Consider the following 5,601-nt stretch of genomic DNA (forward strand, 5'->3'; position numbering starts at 1 on the left):
CAGTCCAGTCCAGGAACATACCTCTTCTTGTCCCCTTTAACCCAGAGGGATGTATTGTCAGTTTCATGGGGTAGCCAACACCCTCAACATTTCAGTGACTACTAGAACAAACATTTGTGACTTTGTTCTCCTGGTCTTGGCTAAACTTGGTCCAGGCTGCCAGTTGGGTTCAGATTTCCCCCATGGGTCTCCTTTTTCTGGATCCCTCAGAGCATGTTCTTCTGTTGGAAAATGACAGAAGCATAAAAGGAAGAGCATGGCAGGCAAGACCAGGTCTGGCACTTGCTGGTATCCCAACCTCCACTGTATTCTATTGCTCTGAGCAAGTCCATCAGCCCTGTTCTAAACCAGTAAGGTGGAGAGGGACTCTCTATTTTGGGAGACACCTCAAGGTCACATGGTTCAAAAAGAAACACTAGAACAACAGTTCTCTCCATCCCAAAAACTGACATCTCTGCTGCTGCTGTCTCTGGAATACAACACTATTGCATGTTGTTGACCCTAGACCCTGTCTGGCCCTATACTTCTCTACCTACATGGGGCGATGTTGTAATAAACCCATCAGAAAACACTAAAAGTCAAAAATGTACCAATGCAGCGACTCTACCACACATCCTCGCTCTGAGCACAGCCCACTGTAGAGGGTCACAGCCCACTATAGAGTCACAGCCCAGTGTAGAGGGTCACAGCCCACTTAAGAGGGCCACAGCCCACTGTAGAGAGTCAGATGTTTCCTCTCCTGATCCTGAGGCTGGCTGGGAGCAGGGCTCCAACCACAGTCCAGCATCGTGAGAGATCATCACACTATTATCCAGGAAAGGATGCAAATTCAAAATATGGTTTTTACTGAATGCATGTCATTTCTGCATCATTGTAAAGTCAAAAAGTCCCAAGTCAATTGACCAGGGGAACCTCCCTGGTGCCAGCCACAATCATTCCCTGATCTTGCTGGGCTTGTGAAGAGATGATCGGGAATGGCAGGGGAAGAGGTGGGCCCCTGGATACAGGGATAACTGGAGAAGTTAAATCAATCCACAGATGCTATCATCAGGCAGGAGACTGAACCTGAGAATACTCATCACAAGTTCCTCTTGGTTCTGGTTGAGGCAACAGTGAAACTGGACGAACTGGTGAGGAAAATTGGCAAAGCCTTGGAGGACTGGAAGTCCTACTGGGAGGCATGGAGTGGGGCGTGGGAGCAGCAGGCGCAGAAAGCCACTCAGGATGTCCAGAGGGCCACAGACATGCTCTGCGCTGTCAAAGTGACCTCTGGCTACTGGAGAATGACAGGCTGCAGTTGACCTGGCAGGATATGGAGAGTCTGGAAGTGGGGCAGACCAAGAGAAGAAGCAAGCTGGTTCTTAAGGAGGCTGCAGCCAGGTTCCAGGTACAATGCTGCCATAGGCAGCATGTGACAGCTGGAGAAGAAACTCAAGAGGGCCATCAACAAGTCCAGAGCTTATTTTGAACTCAAGGGAAAGTACTGTCTGCAGCTTGAGCAGCTGAAGAATACTGGGATGAACTGCAAGCCACACTGACACTGGCAAAGGGCGAGTGCTAGGCAGCCCTGAAAAACGTGGGGAGGATCTCCAATGAAATCCCTCACCAGCCTCAGCTGTGCTTCAGTGCCAAAGGGTCTGGGGGCTGTGGTGGTCACCAAGGGCAGTAGCAGATCATTGGAGGACCAGGTGGGGAACCAGCCTGAGTTGGATGCTGTTTCTGTAGTAACTTTGTGTTTGAAGATGACTCAAAAACAGTTTGAGTCAGGTTTAGTTCAGGACCACTGAGCCCATCTGAGATATCCAACCAGTTCCCTGCAGTCAAAGGATCTGGCAGCCTGGATCTGTCCAACCCAGTGTCCCTGTCAGAGTTTGGGAAGATGTTCTCAGTGCTGGGTCCTTGAAGTGAATGCAGCAGGGCATCCTTCCCTGAATGTGAGGGAGAATGAGGAGACATGGCAGAAGGGGCAGAGAAATAAACAGTGCAAAGCCAACAACAATCGAGGTCTCAGCAACTGGAGTGGCGGTGGTAGCAGGGCCAAGAGCCAAAGTGACACCTCCCCTGAGGGCCAGGCCTTGGAAACCAGGTGAAGCATCTCTCCTTTCAGGTCTCCAAGGAAAGAGATGGGATTGTTGCTGACCTAAAAAAATGGTGGCATCCAGGGCCCTGGCCCATGTTCAAATCAGTATTTATACACGAAACTGGAGAATGTTGTGCTAATAATATATTAAATAATATATGCCAAATCTTAAGCATCTACTCTAAACTACACTAATGAAGTTTTAGTGACCTTGAGGGCTGAAGGATTCCATCTGGTAAGAGCTCTTGAGCTGGGTTTCAGAGCAGGGTTGTTGCAGGTGGACTGTGACCAGGGTCACAGCCTTTGAAGAGCAGTCCCTGTAACAGTGCTGAGGAATCAATAATTAGCTCCTGTGAAAGAACTGAGCCAGGAAGAGGGCTGGAAGCTTGATGAAACTGGGAGTGCCAACTTGCATCTCTTTCCCTTCTTACCCCAGTTTGGGGACAGCAAGATGTTCTCTCCCATTATATCCCAGAGCATCTAAATTTTTTAAAAAATCTAAATACTCAGAACACACGTTTTTGACCTAGTGAAGGCTTAGCATGAAATGCAAGAACACAATTCATGTCCATTACCTCTGGTGTTAAGAGGTGCTTTTTTTTTTAAAGTGTACATGCTGGGACATTCATCAACCATTTTCTAGAAAGACTGCCATGAACTGCTTTTTTTTGGGGGGGAAGGTGAATAAGAGTGTGGGGAAGGGGGAAGAGGGTAGTAGGGACAGGTCATAGAAGGTGATTTGTAACTTTGGGAAGGAGGTTCTATAGCACAACCTTATCCTGCCAGTCAAGGGGATTTATTCTAAGAGAATTGCCTGTGAAGAATTGTTGCCATTGTTATATCTAGCTTGACAAGGTGTTGATTTGTCTGTAGGTGTTACTTTAAAAACAAATTATTTAAGGGTATGTTGCACTAGTATTCCTTAGAGGCGATTGTCCTTAAAGCTAGGAAATGGGGTAGGCATGTGTTGGTTAAGGCTGTTAAATAGAAGCAACGGTGTCTGTTATGCTCATACTATAAGTATTAAGACTGCTCTTTTTATTTTCATGATAATGCATATTTAGAACACTGTATTTTATTTGTCCCATTACAAGAAAAATTAGCATTTCTAAAAGAAAGCCACCTCCCCAGTTCATGTTGTTTGTTAACTGTCAGATCTGTATACTTTAGTCATTGGTATATCTCTTCATACTGTAGTGGTTTCTCCTTTTTTATTGATGAATACAGTATCCCGATTACACGATTATTTGGTACTTACTTTAATACCTTGAGTATAATAAAAACTGCTTATGAAAAAGAATCCTACATCAAACTGTCTTCAGTTGGGGTCTGCCTGCACCTGTAAATAATTCATGCATGTGTTATTTTTATTTGGTATTTCATTACTTTATTATATTTTTGGTGTTTCTATCACTTACCAGCACTCCTGAGCTTACCTACTGTGGGGATGTAAACAGGTTCTTGATTGGACCCTGAAGAACCCATCATGGAACTGAACACTTCCTCTAAGCCCAGTTTGGGGTGAATAAAAACCATATTTACAAAAATAGCACCCTCTCTTCACTGAGTTCATACACTGCTGTGTGCCCTGCACTCAAATCTTTGCATGTGTGACCTCATATAGTTACTATAAACAATCTGGGCTGGATGTTCGGTTATTATTCCAATACAAGGAAACTAAAACTCAGAGTAGTAAAGTGATTTACCTGAAGTCAATTAGGTAGGAGGCTGAAAAGACAGGATGTCAACCAGCTTCTCCTGGCTTCACAATCCTTTCCTCTTGCACTTTCCAGTCTCCTATTGCCAAAAAAATATTGCTTTGCAAATATAACCTCATACGTCTGCACTCCATCTTTGTAGATAAGGTTAATTTACAGTGTCCAATTGGTGGATGAGAAAATTGAATCTCAGGTAATTGAACCTAATTCTTCAGAGTTTCTTAGCTATAAATTTATAAATCTAAAATACCAATCTAGTTCCACCAGAATCCAAAATCCATCCTCCTTCCACACAGCTCATAGCTGGTCTTATCTACTCTCTTACCAAGGCTCCATCCTGAGAAGGTCCCAGAATGAACACTGCTGGCTCTGACCACAGCCCCCTGGACAGAGATTGGCCTCCTCTACCCTTGCTATAATCTCTTCTCTGATTGCCTGGCTCCTTTTCAGGCTCTTCGAGCTCTCTACTCCTGTGTCAGTTGTTCAGTGACATCACCTGTCATTCATGTTTTTACAGGTGTCTGAGGAAGAGAAAATTCATATTGATTTTAGAATGACTCAAGATGTAAATGACTGGTCATGATTAACTTGGCCACCCTAAAAGGGGATGGTATTGACTTGACCAGGGGTATAATTCTCATGATGGCCCAAAAAAACTCAATTACAGAGCAGCCAAATGTCTATGTAGATCCTTAAAGTGGTCACAAACTACCTGCAAATCTGGGTACTGCTCATCTAGAGCAGTCCATAGCCCCTGTCTGCTGGATAAAAGTCCAGTGACTTCCTTTTGAATTGAATCAGGTGTGAAAAGAGCTCCTATGCCATTTGGTTATGAAAAATGGTTATGATGATGAAGATGATAATGCAATAGCTAATATTCATAGACCACTTTGTATACATCACTTCATTTTGATATTCACAAAGTCTCTTCACTAGCTGTTCTAGTCAGCTGCAAGTGCTAAACAAAATACCTGAACCTGGGAATGTTAGAAAAAAATTATTTTTTTTCTCTCCATTTGGGAGGCTGGGAGTTCAATGTCAAGGTTCTAGCAGATTGAGCTTCTTGCTCACAGCTAGCTGCCTTCTCACTGTGTCTTCACTTGGCAGAGAACACATGAACCCTGGTCTCTTTCTCACCTTCTAAGAACACTCAACTCATCTTGGCAGCCATGTCCCCATGTCGTTATCTAAATCCAACTCCTACAGACCCCACTTGTCATGGCATTTCACTGGCATTAGAGATTGAAGATCTAAATTAGGAGGAGACACAAATATTCAGTAGGGAAGCCATATGGGATCCTGGGCATATTTTGTAGCTTCTGTGTGCTTCTGTTTCCTCTTGCAGAAAAGGGTGATATTAACACCTAATCTAGGTACATGTGTATGTGTGTGTGCATACATACATATCATTACATTCAATTTAAAAATAAATTACTAGACAATATGTGCAAGGGACTCTAGATGTTTTTAGAACACGAATATATGACTCTAAGTATGCAAATATAAACTGAACCCAATTCTAAGAAAAATTTTCAGTGTGGGAATAAATAATTCCCAGTGAGAGAATAAAAATGGGGTTTTGTCCTGATGATATAAACTTTAAAGGAGATCAAATACATACTCATGAAATTTAGCTTGATAATGTAGAAGCAATTATATATTTATATTATACATAATATGAGAACTATGCATTACTGTATTGTGCTTCCTCATTTAGAAATCAATTGTTAACTCAATTTTTTCACAGTCATTTCCAACATCAATGTTTTCTTATGTCCAAAGCAAAATTTTGAATCTTTAAAG

The 5,601-nt window shown here is 43.0% G+C and overlaps 1 pseudogene; it reads left to right on the forward strand.

Moving 5' to 3' along the window:
- Positions 1 to 974: 974 nt before the first annotated feature.
- Positions 975 to 4,288, forward strand: LOC124973803 (SH3 domain-binding protein 5-like; annotated as a pseudogene).
- The last annotated feature ends 1,313 nt before the right edge of the window (positions 4,289 to 5,601 follow it).

This window comes from Sciurus carolinensis, unplaced genomic scaffold, assembly GCF_902686445.1.
Source record: "Sciurus carolinensis unplaced genomic scaffold, mSciCar1.2, whole genome shotgun sequence".
Lineage (NCBI taxonomy): Eukaryota > Metazoa > Chordata > Mammalia > Rodentia > Sciuridae > Sciurus > Sciurus carolinensis.